The sequence below is a fragment of the Corvus hawaiiensis genome, chromosome 12 (assembly GCF_020740725.1).
Source record: "Corvus hawaiiensis isolate bCorHaw1 chromosome 12, bCorHaw1.pri.cur, whole genome shotgun sequence".
Taxonomy (NCBI): Eukaryota; Metazoa; Chordata; class Aves; order Passeriformes; family Corvidae; genus Corvus; species Corvus hawaiiensis.
The window spans coordinates 12,423,610-12,442,382 of record NC_063224.1 but is presented as its reverse complement, the minus strand read 5'-3'; the positions used below and the strand labels follow the sequence as shown (position 1 = coordinate 12,442,382).

Here is an 18,773-nt window from a genome sequence, read left to right as displayed (position 1 = left end):
AAGACAATGACAAAAATCTTCCAAATAAATTGCTACAATTCAGCCCCATGTCACTCCCTGACTGCATCCCTTCCACCTGCTGCACGTTAATTGTTTTATTTGGTAATTCTCCTTTTTGGTTTTACTGTCTCTAGAATAATTCTGTATCATTTTTATTCTGCCAAATCAATGAATTTTCTGAAGTTTCTGAAATGGCTGGTCATGGCGGGTGGGTGAGGGTGGGGGCCACTGTGCTTTCCTGTATGAAGTACCTTCATATGTGCCAGTAACTTTTAATAAGGGCAGATTTAGAAAAATCCCAAGTCCTCACCCTAATGAGTGAGGTAGCTTATCCCCAGATGCCCAATTTCCAGTTTTAGGAAGTATTTGTCTCTCAAACTTCCTGGTAAGCATGAGCCCAGGATGACCAAAGCAGATACTTGGATGTGCAGAGCTCTTGGGACAGTTACCTTATTGCTTTATTCATGCCTGTGAGGTGTTAATCTGGACACTCAGGAATGGTAATTTAGATGTCACGAGGAGTTATTGAACTCCTCATGTAAGAAAGATCTGTACAATTTGCTGTGAGTGACATCTCAGTGTCACAAGGGGGTGATAGCTGGATGATAATGCCACTTACTTGTTTCTTCCCCCATCAAAAAGAAGAAAAACCTAGAAAAACAGGAAAGTTCCTAGCAAATGATCACAATAATTTGTTATATTAATGTGCTTTTTTAATATTTCAAATTGTAAGAATGTTTTGCACTTGCTGCTGTACAACTGAGGAACTAAAGATGACCCTTTCCTCAAAAGGCTTTCAAAGAAAAACTGCACTAGGAAGATGGACTAACACAGTCCTGGTAAATATAGTAGTCTGTGAGTTAAATACTTGCTCATTTGCATGGCATAAAATGAGTGTCAGTTCTGATTAACTGGGCTTGGTTTGAAAGCTGGAAGAGCAGCACTGGCAGCACAAGCTGGGAGAGCAAGTCAAAGACGGGATAGAGCTGCCTAATTATCACAAGAGTTGGAGAAGAACAGAAGATTCTCCTATTCAGAAAAGTAGTTCCTGCTCTCTCCCCATCCAGATTCCCACTTTGTGTTAGTATGAAGGACTGAAGAAATGAAGAATAGTAGTAGCTGAAATTAAAACATAAAACTCTTGTGAATATAACTGGAAAAGACTTTCACCACTGCATTGGTGAAGAAATCTGGAAGAAGTTCTGCTTCTTAAAGAAGTAAAATGTAAGATTTGGAGAGGGAGGCCAATTTCAATTTTAGGGCATTAGCTCTTATTCCATGAAAATTCCTTCTAGCCACTAATTCAGATCAATAAATAACAGAAAACTAATCCATGGACTACTACTTAGGTTACCACTTGAATGTTTCAAGGATATAACTTAGAAATGTGATTTTCCCCACCCCCCATCCCATCCCACAGAAAACTTGTGATTTTATGTGCTTTTTTATGCATGTATTAAACAAATGGCACAGCTGAATAGCTTTTCTTAAAAACTGGACATTCACCAAAAAGAAGTTTGCCAGCACAGACAATTAGGCTTTCTTCTTTTAACAATAGATTGACTGACTGGCACATTTGAAATGCGAGCGTATTTTTTATTCCTCTGTTCACCCTTTGAGCTGATAAACATGAACAATGGGAAACAGCTGGGACAGGAAAACATTTTAGTTTGTATTTTCAAAGCAAGCAAGAAATAAACCCATCAGTGGAAGCCAGATCACATCTTCTGCCTTAGGGGTAGTCAGCAATTGGGGGGAAAAATACGATCCATATTTTTAATCAAACATTACATATTTATTAATGTGCAGCTGGCCTATTGTGTGCATGATTTTTTTTCTTTAACGCTGTGCTGCGTCCGTCAGCCTGACATTGTTCTGTAACTGACATTACTCTATAAGGATCTGGAAATGCACAGATTTAATAGGAATCATTGAGACAATTGCTTTCTGTATTATTAGGTCTGTGTGACGTAGGTACCATCTGAAATTCAATTTTAGAAGAAAAATAAGATATTGTTCTATCAAGGCAATTTTGTGCACCTGTGATACAGTAAGAATACACACCCCCATGCTCCTATTTTCCTCCTCACTCGTCTAACTTCATGGCCATTTAATGATATGTGCCACTCTTTTGTTAAAAATGTTTGGCCAAATGTATTTTGATGCTTATTGAGATTAAACTTTCAGTACATCTCCGTGGTAGCAAAGGTTGGGCTGTTCATTAGTTGGAGGTTTGGCCTTGTCAGGTTCCATTGACTGCTGGCTAAAAGGATCACTTTATCATCATTTGTCTGCAATGGAGACAGTCTTTATTCAGCCTTGATTCCTCTGGGGTCACAGCTGTCATAACTTCACTTGCTTTATAATGTAGACCCCAGTTTCACAATCCCCTTAGGTAATTGTCTAACAGATTCAGTTTACCTTAATATAGGTAATATGTTATTTACAAAGAAATACAAGGGAAAGGAAGGGACAGTATTGCTCAAAACATCCCCCTCCTAACCTACTGCTTGGGATCAATCATTTGGAAATTATGTTAAACTCAGTTCTCATTTTGAACCCAAAAGGGAAATATACTTTTTTTTCTGAGTTTTACTCTGATCCTTCAGCTGCAAATCTCTAGCCTGAGCCCTCAGGCCTGGTTTTCTGGTGGTCAAAGTTGAGATAACTCTGCAAATTTTGGTAAGGCAATGGTGTTTTGGAGAACAAGGCCTTCATTTGCCCTTACAGTTCGATCCTGCATATTTTATGTGCTGAAAACTATAGTTAATTTAACTTGAAACAGTAAGTTTGACTTAAGGTCAATGTGTTAACCTTTTGAGCCAAAAATCAGCAAGGGGAAGGATGGGCTACTGCTGGCCCTTCTTGTCCAAGGGGAGCACCCACCCTGGTGCTCTGAGGAGGGTCTCTCTTCTATGGAGTGCCTCCAGTTTTTCATCTCTTGACAAAGGAACTGGAAATGAGACAATTTTCCCCAAGACAAAGCCAAAGAATCAGCTTGTCTCCATTTGATTTAGTAAAACCTGCAATCTTTTTACAAAACCTGGAAGAGCTCCCTCACGAGCATGTGAGCGGCCCATTTTTGAGTGCCTTGGTAACCGGTGCATTCCCTTTGCAGGTCAGCTCCTGTCTTTTTCAAAACCAGAAACAGCCTGGCTCCCAAGAGGAGATGGGCTGAGCAACTTCCACATTTTGTCTTCTTTAAAATTCCCATTAAAAAATGAGGGGAAACAATCAGAGCTTGATTTTCACACTGGTACTACTGCTTTTGCAGATTGCTGCCAGCTTCAGTTACTCTTAAGATATACTCCTCATATTTTTTATTTTGTGTCTTTTAAGGATTACACAGAAACCATTGTATAATTCACAGACAGTAGTTGCCACATAATGTTCTTAGTAGACCTACCAATAAAGATTTGCATTTCACTATTTTTCAATAGGAAGAATGATGTTGCCAAAGTAACAGGGAAAGCACGTAACTGAGACAGTTCTACACCAGATTTCTAATACAGAGCTATATGGGTCCAGACAGATCCCTCTTTGAAGGTAACTGCTTAAGGGGAGCAGTTTCAGAGACTTTAATCATTAACAGAAAACCCTGAAGTAAAGTAAAACATAATGAAAAATAAAACACCTTGTGGTTGGAGTCTTAACTTCAAGAGGGAAGTTGTACTTTACTTTCCGTTTGTGGAAGTTTGTGGATGCTCAGATCCTCACAATGATCCTACACCTTCCTCTGCAGGAGGATCCAAACACCAAATCCTCTCCACAATTAACTGACTGACTATTTCTTTTTCAAAGTTCTTCCTGAATGAGTGTCCTTATTTTTGAAACAAACCATGTACTCTTTCAAGAGCAGATTCTCACAGTAAAGTTTCTTTCAAATTCCACTCAGTCATAACTTGTGTTTGAAATGAACCAGCATGTGTTGAATTTCCCAGCTAATATCTTAACTAGAAGCTTATTTTCATTTGGGCTTCTAATTCAATGCCACAACTCATTGCCCTGCAATATCTTAATTACAGTTGGAGATTGATAAGTAAACAAGGAAATGCAGCTGTAATGTTGTGGAAAGTTACCCTTTAAATATTAGCTTTCATTTACTTCCTGTTATTTTTTCCCAAATACCTTCCATATAATAAATTAGTTAAAAATAGCTATAGAGGAAATAAGCATTATATGGGGGGAAAAGAAGCAACAAAAATCCCCACAACCCCCAAAGCAATCTTTTAAAGGATTGCATAAAAGCTGGATATAAATGCCTGTTTCTATGTGTACTGCTGTGCCATCCATGAAAACAGCCTTTAAGACAACTCATCTTACAAAGGAAAATGTGACTAGATATAGTGTTGATCATTAGGAGCACTACAGTGCTTTCGTCTGCTTGTACCCCACTTTGATTACTATACAGCAAAGATGGCCACAAGCACTCAGAAAGTTTTATTGAGGCTTAAATCTTCATTCAAATGATGTAAAGGGGCATTGAATGAAGATTTAGAACTCTATAAAGCTGCTTGGCAGTGTCTGTGGCAATCTATGCCACATAAAAACTGAAATGCTTCTACTTTCTTATTGAAACATTTCTACTGTAATTCTTTAATATTAGGTAGCAGCCACAGTGTTGGGACATTACCACATCTGGGAGTATTTCTCTTACTGAGGGCTTGCCTGCAATCGATTGTGCAGGATATTATAGAATGTTGATGTCTAGGACATAATGGAAGAGGAATTGTTACTGCAATTACATATTATTATGCTTTTCAGAAGATAATGTGGGTTCATTCATGTGAGTATTTTGAACTAGCAAATACCCTAATTGCTTACATGTCTGTTATAATCCTAAATCCAGTTGACATATCTGATGCACTGTTGCATTTTAATCTGGCCACTGCACGTGTCCTCTTTATGATTTTCCTCTGACCTGCATGAACTGTGCAAACAAGGAACACGAGTGTCTTGCATATTGCCTTTGCAGGTTTGGTCTGAATAAACGCCCAGGGGGACAAAGAGGCAGAGCAATGTAACCAAGTGTACTTTTTTCAGGAATATAGAATTAGCCTGTGCAAGACCAGGGCAAGTGCAAATGACCTGATTATGCTATAATGACAAATTTATGAATCGGAGAGAGTGTGTATTGCTTCAACTGTCCTTTCCCACTGTGTTGGATTGACAGACGACGTGTGGCAAAGTATTCACCCATTCACTTAACCAGAAAACAAAGGCAGATGATTAAGAAACATCAGTATTCTGAAGCAGCAATCAAACTGACCCTGCCAAGGAGTGAAGAATAGCAAGCCCAGCCAAAAGTGCTGCAGTTGTCTCGTGTTATAACTGCAGGTTTATGGGCAGAATTTTTTCGCAGAATTTCCTGAGGCAGCAAGCAGGGACAGACAACAACAGCTCGCCCCATGAAACAGCATGGTGCCTATGGTAGCCTCATGTGCACCTGGAGTGACAGAAAATGGTCAGAGAAAAGATGTGCTTTTATAAATTCCTGCTTAATAATCCACTAGAGGGAGCTTATGTATAACTTCTGCCAGGCCAATTATCTCAGAATCTGGTTTTGCATAATTAACAAAGATGAGGTAGCTATAAGGGGGATACCTGCACTGCTGTTCTTTTCTCCACCTGTCATCTTGGAGCTCAGGAATGGCATTTTGGAGTCTCCAGTTCTATCCAGAAGAGCAATTTGCTTTTCTCAAGTGGAAGCAGCATTCTTGTTGGCATTAGCTGGGATTCACCTTCATCACTGACACACTCGAACCTGAGAAAGAGCAGCCACTGCTGAGTGAGGACTTACACTTAAAGCTTCATTTAACCTATCCTCTGCCCTTGCCTGTTTCAATTCTGACTGTAAAACAAGAATTCAGTAGCTATGATTCCCACAATAGGCAAGCTACCTGGATTGCAGACTTTGCTGCCTGTCTGTTTCAGTAGGACAAGGCTTCCAGCACAGTGTTTGCCTGGCACTGCTTGCCTTCCAACTGGAAACTGCCTCCTTTCTTTGGGAGACAGCTGGTATAAAAATTGGTGTCCTTGACAATATTTAACATGCAGACATCTTCAACTATTTCCTATAGTGTAAGCTAACAAAAGACAGGTTTAACTCTCATATCAGAAATATCAACTTTAGTTTAGTAGCAGAGATGTACCTGCAATTAAAATTCTAGCTAAATCTAGACATAACACACTTTCAAGCTACATACCCACATAGTACCGTCTAAGTAGTCAGATACACTATCAAAAAGCTTATCATAAAACTTGAAATTGCTGTATCCTTTACACTCATTTTGTTGCCTCTTTTTCTTTCTGTTTTTTCTGTTGGAAGAGAAAACTTATGACTACACTTCAGCTGTCACCAGCTTTCAAGGTTATACTGATAGGAATGAGAAACATATTCCTAATCTGCATACCAATGCATTGAGAATGCAAAGGCAGGCTTTTTGCCATTGAATAGATGATGATAAGGTCTTAAGTCTTTTGAATTTCTTGTGTTGTACTCGTATTATCATATGATTTCTTAAGCCAAGAATGAATATGTAAATTTCTTGCCACTGACTTGCTCCAAAATAATGGACATTACACTTGCACAGTGGCAATTCAGAGTGTAAAATTGATTAATATTTGTTTTCAAAATGACATGCAATGATGTATGGATCCTTTTACAACTTAAATTAATACTTTAAAGAGATGAATGGTCTCTACAGAGGATGTTAAAGTTCAAGCTGAGAAATTTGCATATTTATATTACAACCAACTGATAATAATTGTCGAAACAGAATGTAATGTGGTTCGTTTTTCATTTTAATCTGGTTGTACTCAAACACAGGACCTCATTAACTTCCAGCAACTAATACAGGATTATCAGTCCCCATAAACCAGGCTTGCCTTGAATTTATGAATTTCAAAGACTATTTCCAGTGGTGAATCACTGTTAAACACTGGGTCAGTCACTAGCAGGTGAACTCCATGTCAGATGCTGTAGAAGCATGAAAGTTACCTAGGCTAAAGTGCTGGAGAATCCCATGGCCAGGTGCCTACTTGTTGGCTGACACTCAGAACCAAAATTAAGGTGTGATATAAACACCTTGCCTTTGATGGCTCACTCAAGGCAAACTGGTTTCCTTTGAATGACCAAAGTCAGGAAATCCAACTTCATCCATTTCCTATGTTAGGCAGTATTCTTTAAGATTAAAAAAAACAACAAAAAACCAAAAATGAACAAGAGATTTTTTTATTAAGATATAAGTGTTGCAAAAGGAAAATGCACAACTTTTGATAGAGTAGATAAGCAAATTTGGAAGATATTGAGGATACAGCCCAAATAAATATTATCCACTTGGGTTTAAATAACAGTAGCAATAGAATTAGCGGTATATTGCTTTTCTGAGGAGAGAAATTTAAAATAAGCATGCTGTCAACATGTCTTGGGTAATGCATTATAGGTATTCTCGTGGGTATTCTTTCACATTTCCAGATGTATTGGGAAAATGTACATCTCTCTAAGAATGAACAGCTAGCAAGAAACTTCACATCTCTGTGAATTTCTTGTTGTGAAATGGATATTGAATCTTCTAAAAATGACTCTTATTTCTTTGGTTCACTAAAAGTTAATGGCTATAAAAAGAGGAGGCATTGCTTACAGTGCACTTCAACTGGTTTTCATTTTCCCACATAGGTGTTAGTTAAAGGATGGCGTGACCCATCTGCTCAAGAGATCTGGTGTGTGACTGGTCTGGTAGGATGGAAGAGCAAATGTAGCTTTCCTTTAATACTGTAACAGCTACAGGTAACTCAGGACTCAAAGGGGCTGTCTGACAGCTCACAATAGCTGGAGTATGGATGCAATTGCAATCTCCTAACTATATTCCTACAGGGAAGAGGATAACATTCCTAAACTAACTTCCTTGTCCTTAGGCAAAGAGCAAGGCAGTAAGGTCAGCCCTATGGCTGCTTTGTGCAGTACTGGGAAAGTCCCAAGAAGCTGTGAAAAAGAGAAAGAACACTATAGAAACTCTGTAAAGAAAGTAAATGTATACTTTGCTAATAACTAGAACTTTTACTTAAGTGAATGAAAAGCTCTAAAATGTCAATACCTGGCTTTATAACTTATTTCCTAAGAAGCCATCCAAACTTCCCATTATAACCTCACAAAAAACATCTTAATAGATATTCCCATCAGCTGACAAATCCCTGGAGGACAACCTGTTCCAACCTTTCCAGCCTGTTCCAGCTGCACAGGCATTGGGCATTCATTTGTTGCAACTTCATAGTGATGCAAGAATTGACTCTTTAGATGTCCTTTGCAAAATGAGTCCCCAGAACAGGCCAGGGAGATGTCTTGTTGAATGCCCAAATTTGTTATTGAGTGAGCTATGCTGAATCTGGGCCACCAAAAAACTTAAAAACGAAATCAAAAAAAGGGCAGGCAGAGCAGTGAAACGTCTTCTCCAGCATATAAATTCATCCATCCTACATGTTGGTAACTAAATGATGATTAAATAATTGATTTTTCATTGTGAAGGGTATGCACCTTCCTATAGAACTCTGTAGTGGGACCTGTGCTGTAGCATATTCATAACTGACTTAGAAAAATGGAGGAGTGCATATCCTGGTGGCAATTTAATATCTAGTAGAACATTACCAGGACAGTGAAAACATACACTGACTGAGGCTTGGCAAAGAACCTCTGAGCAACTTGGTGATAAAATGGCTGAAGAGACAAGATGCTGACAAAAGCAAATATTGCACAGGTGGGGGGAAGGGAAAAGAAAACAATACCCCAAACCAGAAACACAGTATGCCACCCTAAATAATTTATTATCACTTAGCAGAGTGGGAGAGTAATTATGGACAGTAAACATTAACTCAATGCTTAGGTGAGGAATGGAAAAAACATTATTTATGCAAAGCACCCCTGATTCATGAATATTTCTCAGCGTTTGATCTCAAACATGGTATTACAGAATAACATAGAGGAAAATAATAGTGACAATAACATATTGGAAAGGGTTTTTAAAAATTAATTAGATAAGATTCCTCTGATTAGGACAGGAAATCTTGAGGAAGCTTTTGTGAGGAGGCTATAAGAACGCTTCTTGACATGGAAAAGGTGATTTGGGAATAAATGGTCACCATTTCTCATAATACTACATCATTTAGGGAGCAATCTGGAAAATTACAAAACAGCAGGCATATAGAAATATATATTACTTTACATGTTTTCTATTTTATCAAAACAGACGTCTGCACTAAATTTGGATGTTAAAATTGTGAGTTCAGAAGGTGACTGGAGAGAATTAAGACAAGAAATGTCCATCAGAGATTATTAAACACAATGATGCAGATCAAAACAGGAGTCCCTGAAGTCCAGATTGCTGGAAACTGTAAGACTGCCGGGGGAAATCTTCATTTCATTGCTCCAGCCTTATGCCTGCTTTTGCAAACCTCTGCAGGAGCCAGTGTGTAGGGCTAGCTCCCTGCACAGAGCACAGCCACTGCTGTGCTCCAGTGGAGTGAAGGAATGGCCCAGAACTGGCACACAGGAATTCCTGTCCTGTTCTAGTCACAGCTAAGCAGATCACAGAACATTTTTTCACTTCCACCAACCATACCGGCAAATTTTCTTACTGTAGCAAAATTCTTTGCCAGTGAACCCGGGGTTTTGTAGTACAAGTTCTGGCAGTCCCTATGAGGCAATGAGGGCAAGTTAAGCCCTCAGAAATATATATTTACACATGGAAACTGTTAGTAATACTGCTCTTCTTTTCCCCAGACACAGCTCCATTGCCACAGCCTTGAGAAATGCACACACACACAGAGACACAGAGAAACAATCAATAGATACACTTAGAAAGCCCCTTATACCATGTCGTGCTTCACGGATTTTGATAATATCAATCATAATTGAGTTAGATAAAATCCATCTGACTTTCAGGATGCTGGGGTCAGCTGGGGACGCAATGCCTCACTTCACATCAATTACCACATGCAGCAAGGTGGTGGTAAGCAATTCCATTTGATAGTTTGCAGCTATAAATAATTATATGGCAATAGCAGTAAAGTTGGCTCTTGGGCACAATACAGAATCATGAATTTTCATTTACTTATATCTCAGAAGCTGTTAGGCCTCCTGGTTTGAAATGTGAACCCCTGATTAGGTATATCAGTCTTTCTATTAATACAGTATATGCAGCCGGTAGATGCTTTTGAATGAACACTTCATGCTTTTTCTTATTTAATGAGAATATTTTCATTATAAATATGACCACACGATACATAAGGATTGATTAGAAATTGCTATGAAAAAGCAAACTTGGATTCAGTCTCCTTTATTATCATATTCCATCTTTCATTCAGTTTAGGGTCTGTCCCGTCCAAGTCTCTACAGGATTTCAGTAAGAATTTTTTTTTACATGCTGCATAGTAAATTCTCAGCAATTTGAAAACAAACAGAGTAAAGCAGGTTTATTAATCAGAACAGTAGTGTAGAAATGTTGAAAAAAGGATCAGATAGTTTTTGTACTTCCTCGCTGTGTCTGGACACCTGTTTCTTTTAAAATGCTGTTCTTTATGACATATTCTGCATTTTTGACAATATTAGTCAACAGAGGCAGAATGGACACAGACATGAAGTCATATTAAGAATAAGGCAGGAGCATGGGATGGATTTTAGCTGCTTTAAGTGTGAAGATCAGAGAGAACTAGGCTGAGGGACACCTAAGGAAGACTGGACAGGTGCAATAAGAACAGGATGATGAAGCAGAGAACTGGAAGAAGTACAAAAGCCAAGTCTTCCTAAACATATCGAGGTAGCTCTATGGCCCATAAAAATGCCACAGAATTCACTTGAAGTTTTAGAAGCAATATGGAAGTGGGGGATGGGAAGTGTGAAGATGTACAAAGTCCTGACAAGAAGAAACCCACCCCAAGCAGCAGCTTCTGTCTTACACCACATTTCACCATCGATCACAGAACGAATAGAGGAACATTTCATGCTCTCTCCTAGAGACTCCCATGGTGGAACAGGGGCTGAATTCACTGATGAGCTTGTTTTCAGAAGTCAGTCTGCCATAAAGAGGGTTACCAGAGCACTCACACAGAATGCTACTTCCAGTTTGCAGACATGCTGGGGCTGGAGGTGCTGTACAGGACAGGAGGCAGGGAAAAAAAGCACTGGGGCAGGAATCAAATGATGTGAAATGGGGTAACAGTGGCTATGCAACACCAAGAAGGATTTAACAGTCAAGAACAGAAAAAAGATGCATTATCAGCAAGATGTTGCCACGCAGTCTAGATTTTAGGAGTCTTGTTCTTTCTTTCACTCTGACCTGAAGACCATTAGCATTTTGATCAGTAAGGAAAATCAAAAAATATTCAGTAACCTGAAAAAGAATTAATCTAAGAGAAAGTCTTTAAACAGGAGGAAGATAAAATGCATTAAGGATGTCACAGATATTTGACCAAGAGTCAATGTTTTAAAGGAAAGACAGATTTCATGTGCCCAAGGAATGCACAGTTGTCACTAATTCTAGATGAGTACCTAAAAAACATTTGAATATAAAAGGGAAGGTTTGCTGTAGGATCAGGTAAGAACTGTATCCTTAATTATGATTGGATAGGATAAACCTAATTTTAGTAGTGCAACCTATGTAAAAATTGAGCATCCATGGCTTTGGGAGGCTCAGGTCACAGCCCACAGAGCAGCATCTTGCTGATCAGAGAACTGGTATTTAGCAGCATGAACTGAACTGCAATCAACAAGGAGCCTGATTTGTGTTCTAAATTGGTGTTTAGCAGCGTGATCCGAACGGCAATCAAGGGAGAACTCATAGCCTTTTCTAGGGGGAGCAAATGGATAATTTCCAATCTCATTACACAAAATATTTGTATCATCTTCAATTAGATTGGAAAAGATCCCAAATTATTTTAACATGTAGAAAGGGAACTTTTTGAATCTGTTTTTAGTGCAAAAACCTGCACAAATGTAAAGGTTTTAGTAAAAATCTTACTCTAAATGTGCCTTTTGTAATTTTTCACATGATAAAAGGAAAAATCTCTGAAAAGCCATTGTAGTATAACAAGTAGGTATTTTGTGGCTGTGTTTTTCAGTCTGTTCCTTCATTAATTTCTCTGCTATAGCACACTGCAGTACCTGTATGAGTTGTTGTTTGTTTTTTCTCCAGCAAATTAGAATGCTTCCCAGAAAAATTGCAACACATCTTGATATAAAAGGTATACTGCCTTGTGTCATAGGTCAGTTTACTGATGTCACTGCTCAGAGGACACTTGATCACAGCATCAAGTAAAAATCCCTAGCCATATTCAAGAATTTGGTGGCCTTACAGTGAACCTGGCCCTGTGCATCATCCCACTGGCACTGTTTTCCCTGTAACTATGTCATCAATTTGATATTATACCCCAACTACAATATTGCACAATATCCTCACACTTGGATATTCTAACAACCACCTCTCATGCTGGTTTTGTACATTCTGTGTTTGTCTTGAGTTTTATTTCTTCTTCCATCTCAATCACAGCCAACGGTCAATGTGAAGATCTGGCTCCCCGGCCTGTTGCCATTCCTCTGCATATTCATGAGCAAAATCTTTCCATATCCACATGGCAAACCTTTCAAACTGTCATAAAGAAGAAATAATCACCTTTTCTTTAAAATCTAACAAAGCCCACCAGAGCTGTGTTCTTTGTATAATAGTTAACATTGTCACTAGTAATCAATTTATTTTACTGGTAAAGACAGTATTCTCATGACAAGTCAAAGACCTTTGGAAACAGTACATCTGTGCCTGCTATTTAAGCACACACAGACACAAAGAAGCAGAATATATTAGAAACAAAAAATATGTCAGCTTGTATAATGGTCCCATTGTTTGCTCTACCAGAGAGGGATTGTGCCATAACATATGATGCTGAATGTGCTTTTCTTGTTCTCCAGCCTTCATAATAAAGTATTTGATGCAAATACTCTAATCACATGGAGAAGATGCGGATGTTAGCTGTCCTTCCTTTCATTGCTATCCCTGCTGCCTCAAGAAATATACTTTTATGAATATTAAAAATCCCAAACAGCAAATTGATGGAATCCTGCTTTAGTGTGTTACTTTTAATAGCAGGTGCTTGATATGGCTCAATATGAGTCCCTCTGCCAGACACTGGAGCTACATCACTGCAATGTTCAGAAAATGGCACTTCTCTTGTGCCTTCTCCATTAGGCTGCTTAATTATTTTGTATAGGATAAACCAGAAAAGGTAAAAAAAGGCACAGAGACCAGCATATACCCTATTAAATTGTTCCATATATAGCACTGTAACTGTATGCAGCCCTGTGCAGCACTTCCCAATGGGTAGTACCCACAATTTACAGAAAAAAGTGGTTTTCCAGAGTGTAGCGAGAGGTAGAGTAGGTCAGTTCATTAATTTATAACACCTCCTCCTGTGCAGGGAAAGTCTTTAAGGTAAAACTTCAAACACACAAAGTGACCTTACGTAGGAAGGTGCACGTTGACCTTTAATTATGCTGCATGGACCACAGAATTACCCACTGCTAAAACAGCTCATCCAGTTCAATATTTCTGTTCCTACTCACTCATTTATCAATGCTTCATAAAGAACAGGGAACATCTGCCCACAAGAGAAAGACAAAGGGCAGGAATAACTTTGGAGAGGATTATGGCCTGTAATAAGGACTGGCAGCAGAGAGGAGTCACAGGTCCACCCCAGCCACACTCCACAAAGTGCCATTCTCTGTTGACAGGCAACAAACCCCTGGCAAGCCTGCCCCTTCCCTGGCTGTGCACACAGCTCTGCACAACTGGAAGCTGCCAATTTTTCTGTAATGGGAGAAAGGGTCCCCCATGAAACAAACAGGACAGGGATTCATTCCTTTAAGCCAGCATACTTTGTTGTAGTGCAGCTACACCACATTTCTATCAGAAGCAGCAGCCTCAATCCTACCATACCTAGGGCTGTACATCTCGTGGTGTGGTGCAGGAGCTGCCTAGAAAACAGAAGTTTCCAGAGTCCTGCTTTGTGAGACAAACATGTTCTTCCCAAGTTGTTTGGTAGGAATATCATAATGCTTCTCTGCTTGCCTGGATTTGGAAAGAAAGGACAGAGTGAGCAAATGCTCTTCTGCTTGCCCTTCCTGGGCATCCACTCATTAATTGGGCTGTTATGTGCATATCTACATGAGAGTATTGCATACACTGAAGCAGCACATGGGGCTTTAGAAAATCAATCACTTCCATGTTATTTTATCAAATTTCATACTTTTTTCCTTATGGAAACCAAGGAAACTTCATGTGTGTGTGAGTCAGCCACTGCAGAAAGCAATAATGCATCAAAATCAACTTTAAAGCAAGACTAGAATAGACTAAATATTGCCTGCTGCAGCATGCAGCCAGTGTGAAACAACCAGAAATAAAATCAGAGACACAATTTAAAAGCTCTGTCAAAGGTACTGATATTATGCACTAGGCCCATGTGGCCATTAATGTCTGGCAGGAGCAGAAGGGGCCTGCCGTGGTTTGTGTAAGGGATGGAGCTCCTCGGGACCCATTAACAACCTCAGCAGCCCTTCCCCCATACACTGGGCAATGTAACAGAATTCCTACATCTCAAAAGCCCACTCTATAAACAGAGATAAAAATCTGAATATTCAAACCTTAGGCCCTCCTGCTGAGCACAGCTGAACATGCTGCAGCTCGACTTCAAAGCAGGAGAGCCATGAGAAAGGAAGCACAGCCTGGTGGCACCGGGACAGGGAGCAGGGAGCTGGTGCTGGCTGGGCTGGATGGCTGCGTGTGCTGTTAAACTGTGCTGTAATGTACACAGCACATCTTCAGCTTTGCAAAAACAGGCTCAACATTTGGCTTTTCTCAGGGTCAGAAGCACCTAGTTATTACTCGACGGTTAATTTGCATTTCAAAAGGCCAGGCCAGCTCTGAATATATCGCTGCTATATTACAGCTTACTGTGGGCTGGATAATATTTTAGACTATGCAGTGAGAGCAGAGGTTACTTTGTGCTGGGGCCAGCTGCTGCAAGCCATGGAGCTTTTGAATCCTGGGGCATGTGGTTGGGACCATGCACACTAATCCCCATCACCAGGTCTGTGCAGCAAGGCCAGGGATCTAAGCTGCTGCTGGCCAAGGATGGAAATTCTGATTCCTGGGGCACAAGGAGAGTCAGGCTATACTGCAACAGCCAAGACTAGTGATTTAAAAAAATGTTCATGGATTTGGAGATCCAGTTGTCGTTCTCTGTACTGCTAAATTTTGACTTTGCATCTTCTGCATGCCACGCATGTAATCAAACCACTGGCAGTTCAGAGGATCACTATCAATGATAGGTCCTCAAAACTTAACACTGTTCTGACTTCCCTACTCCCTGTCTAATTCTTCACTAAAACAAAAGCATCTTTCCTTCAAAAGATTTCCCAAAATTGAATGTTTGAAATTTAGACTGGAAGAAAGTAATATCCCTTTTGAGGGAGAGGGACAAGAAGATACCTTAGTCTTACTGGGGCTTCTGCTGGTGCCTAGGGACTATATCCAGTGTTTTCATCTAGAATTCCATGCAAGTATCATTAGGGACACCTTAACACATTCAATCTCTAATGAACAACCATGAAGGAGCCTGGGGTGCTTCCTTGTAAAAGTGTCCAAAGGTGTCCTTTGTAAGAGCACTCTTTCTTTCTGCAGGAGTGACCAGACAGCAGGACACTGCAAGGAAAACTATTTGTCTATTCTTTATGACTTAGGACTTTTAAATTGTTTAATTGAAATTGTTGAGGCTTTTGCTAGGATAGTTCACGGCTTGCAGTGTTTGAAACGAACCAGGTAACTGTAATGCAGCCAGATAGAAGCACTGCTGACATCCCTGGCAGAGCTATTAGAAGTTGCAATATCTGAGGCTGAGATCGATTTACCTTTCTCCATCTTTTAGAAACACCGCCTGAACTGAAATCTGTTTGGTTTTGGTAGTGGATTTACTTGTTGCTTCTTTTACCCTTTATGGGAACACACACACACATTTACTTTTGGGTCACTCATAATTTCTGTTCACTCTCTGAGCTCTCAGACTGAGCCCTGTTAGCCAGCACTTTTTAATGATCTCCACTGCAAGGCCCATTCTAAAAGATAAAATTATAAGAGCATTTGTGCAACCTATGCCCAAGTATCTCAATATGCCCTTGTCAGGCTGTAACAGCGCGATTGCCTCTCACCGAGGGCAGCAGCTCTCCGAAGTTTAGACGGTAGCGATGGAAATGTTGGATGGTAACACATTGATAGGTTCCATTTTTCACTGTCAGTGAAAGCATTTTTATTAGGCAGATATGTTAAAAGTGAAAGGATTTCAAGAGCATGCCGTGAGGTGAGCTGCAGCTGGGAAAGCCATCTTTACGTTGACAGCAGGTGCAGAAGTCCATCCTCATGGATATCTTTTAAAAATATAGATCTGAGATTAACTTTACTGGCCATTGTAGATCATATGCATGTCATCAAAACCTCAGCATGGACCTGGCAGTAGAAATATTTGGTTCCTATTAAATAAATTGAGGTGATGATGAGAGTTTTCCACAGTTCAGCATGTTGCTTATTTCTGGCTCACTGGTTTGGGGCTGGAGCAGTAGCGGCAGGGCAGAAACATTCATTTCAGGCCCTGATGCTGAAAACTTTCACACCTTAACCTTACTCAACAAAAGAACTTGCATGTATGAATCACACATGTACACAGCTATGTGTGAACTCTGGCACTAAATATTTACTCAGTAAACTGCCTAGCTGGCAAACAGCTCTGACTCAGTATAGCATAGTTGCACCTCTAAACTGCACTGAAAATTCCTACAATCAAGAAAGATTCCTTAGCAGAGATTATTTTAATGAAGAAACAGCCAAAACTTCAAGATCTGGCACAAACCGACTTGTATAACAAGTAATGAATTGCAAAGAAAGATTTTGCCAAGGAAGAGATACAGCAGCTTTTTCCTCCAGTTACTGCCCAACTTATTTGCTTATCCCACCAAGGCTGAACAGAACAAACTGAATGACTATCCAGAAGCCCTGCTCCTTTCCCAGCCCCAACACTCAGTAGCTCTAATGGAATTTTGAAAGCAGTGAATGAAACAAAAACTTCACCTGATCCTGCTCTCCTCAGGATCCTGAAAGGCAAATCTCTCATTGCATTCACAACTTTTGCTAAGACAGAAAAGAGTCTGGAAAGGTGTTAGTGAAATTGCTACTACATAATTTATAGGGAAGCCAAATCAGGTTTTGAACTGATTAGTTACTTACATCCTGGTTTGGAGATTATAATATAATTATATTACACTCAGCCAACTGCTTTTTGTGCAATGACAGATTAAATATTTTAATTGCAACCCATAAGCCAATTTTTTTTCTGGAAGTGTTGCTAGTATATTTGTAAAACATGCTTGCTGATAGCTCAGCTGATTAAAAATTGTAGTTAGTTATATTAACAGTTTATCCCAGATTTTACTAATTCAAGCCATTCTTGGTAATCCCAGCACATATTGAATTGGTATGGAGGAAAGACATCCTGATCAAGCCCTTAAATGAGACCCAGCACATCAGGGATGGGACCTGTGCCCATGGGAAATCTGTCCTGCCAAGGACCAGACTGGTGCATGCAAATGTTGAGGCTACCAGTGCAACACATCACTAGCTAAATATTTCAGCCTGTCGTGACACAAACACTTTTTCAGAATGCAGGTGTGAAGTTCAACTCTGTTCACTTATTCCTAGCAACAATGTGAGGTGATATTGGTTTTATTTTCCCCAACCTGTTTGACATAAAGCAGTGTTCATCTTTTAATCTGATATCCCAATATTTAGGTCTTTCACAGGGAAAAAGAGATAGGGTAAAATCACTTTTTGGATGTGCATTAATTACTTTATTCTAAGTTTCCATGAGATGAAGACACTGGAAAAACCTATTCATTGCAGGTAAGCCACATCTGTGACACATCACATGATATTATTTCTTCAAATGCCTATTTTAAAATAATATCAAAACTACAGTGATAAGTATTTCAAACTACAGTGATAAGTATTTCCTTATCAAAAGAGACAGAAAAATTGAATTATGAGAAATAATTATGTTTTCCTTTTGTTCTCTTCTATCTCTAGAGATGGAAAAAAGTAGAAATCAAAATTCCTCAAAAGCTCTAAAAATTACTCCTCCATTTAATGAGAAAGCAGTCAAACATATAGTTTTTCATAGACTTATTCAAAACTTTCTTTTAGTCATGGGAGATTACAGAATAAATCCAGGCACATTTACACCCTGAAGGTGGGATGAGAACTCATGAGCACCAATGCAAATGCAGAATATGCCCAATTGATTTCTGCAGAGTTTTATTTCTACAGTACACAAGAATACATTGCAAGTAGTTAAAACCACTGTGAAATGTCTTTTCCTGCATTTTTAAAGGGTGCCTCTATAGTCTCAGCTGTTTTCAGAGAGAAATATTGCTGGTTATTACTTGACTTGCGACTTGGAGTCAATTCTAAATGCAACTCTCATTTTAGTGTAGCTGCAACTAGTATTCATTATTAGGTCCAAGTTAGCCACAGATTTAAAGACCAATTCTTTCCATATCATTGTCTGTGAGATTTGATGAGGGATAGAAAATGCATTAAAAATAAAGGATAATTTCTTTTAGCATTATTTCCCATTTTAAAAGGAAAAAAAGGAACCTGAAATTCAAAGTAAGCCTGTTATATTTCCCT

The 18,773-nt window shown here is 39.3% G+C and overlaps 1 long non-coding RNA gene across 5 annotated transcripts in view; it reads right to left on the bottom strand.

Annotated features, from left to right (window-relative positions):
- The window catches only part of LOC125332182, a 193,227-nt gene that overhangs the window by 11,932 nt on the left and 162,522 nt on the right, over positions 1-18,773 (bottom strand). For 3 of the 5 annotated variants that reach the window (XR_007206390.1, XR_007206388.1, XR_007206391.1), the window contains exon 4: positions 5,605-5,764. The exons of 1 other annotated variant lie outside the window; for it this stretch is intronic. This is a non-coding gene — a long non-coding RNA (uncharacterized LOC125332182). Of the gene's footprint in view, positions 1-4,665; positions 5,447-5,604; positions 5,765-18,773 lie in introns of those variants that run through there. One more of the 5 variants, XR_007206392.1, reaches the window with a different exon arrangement.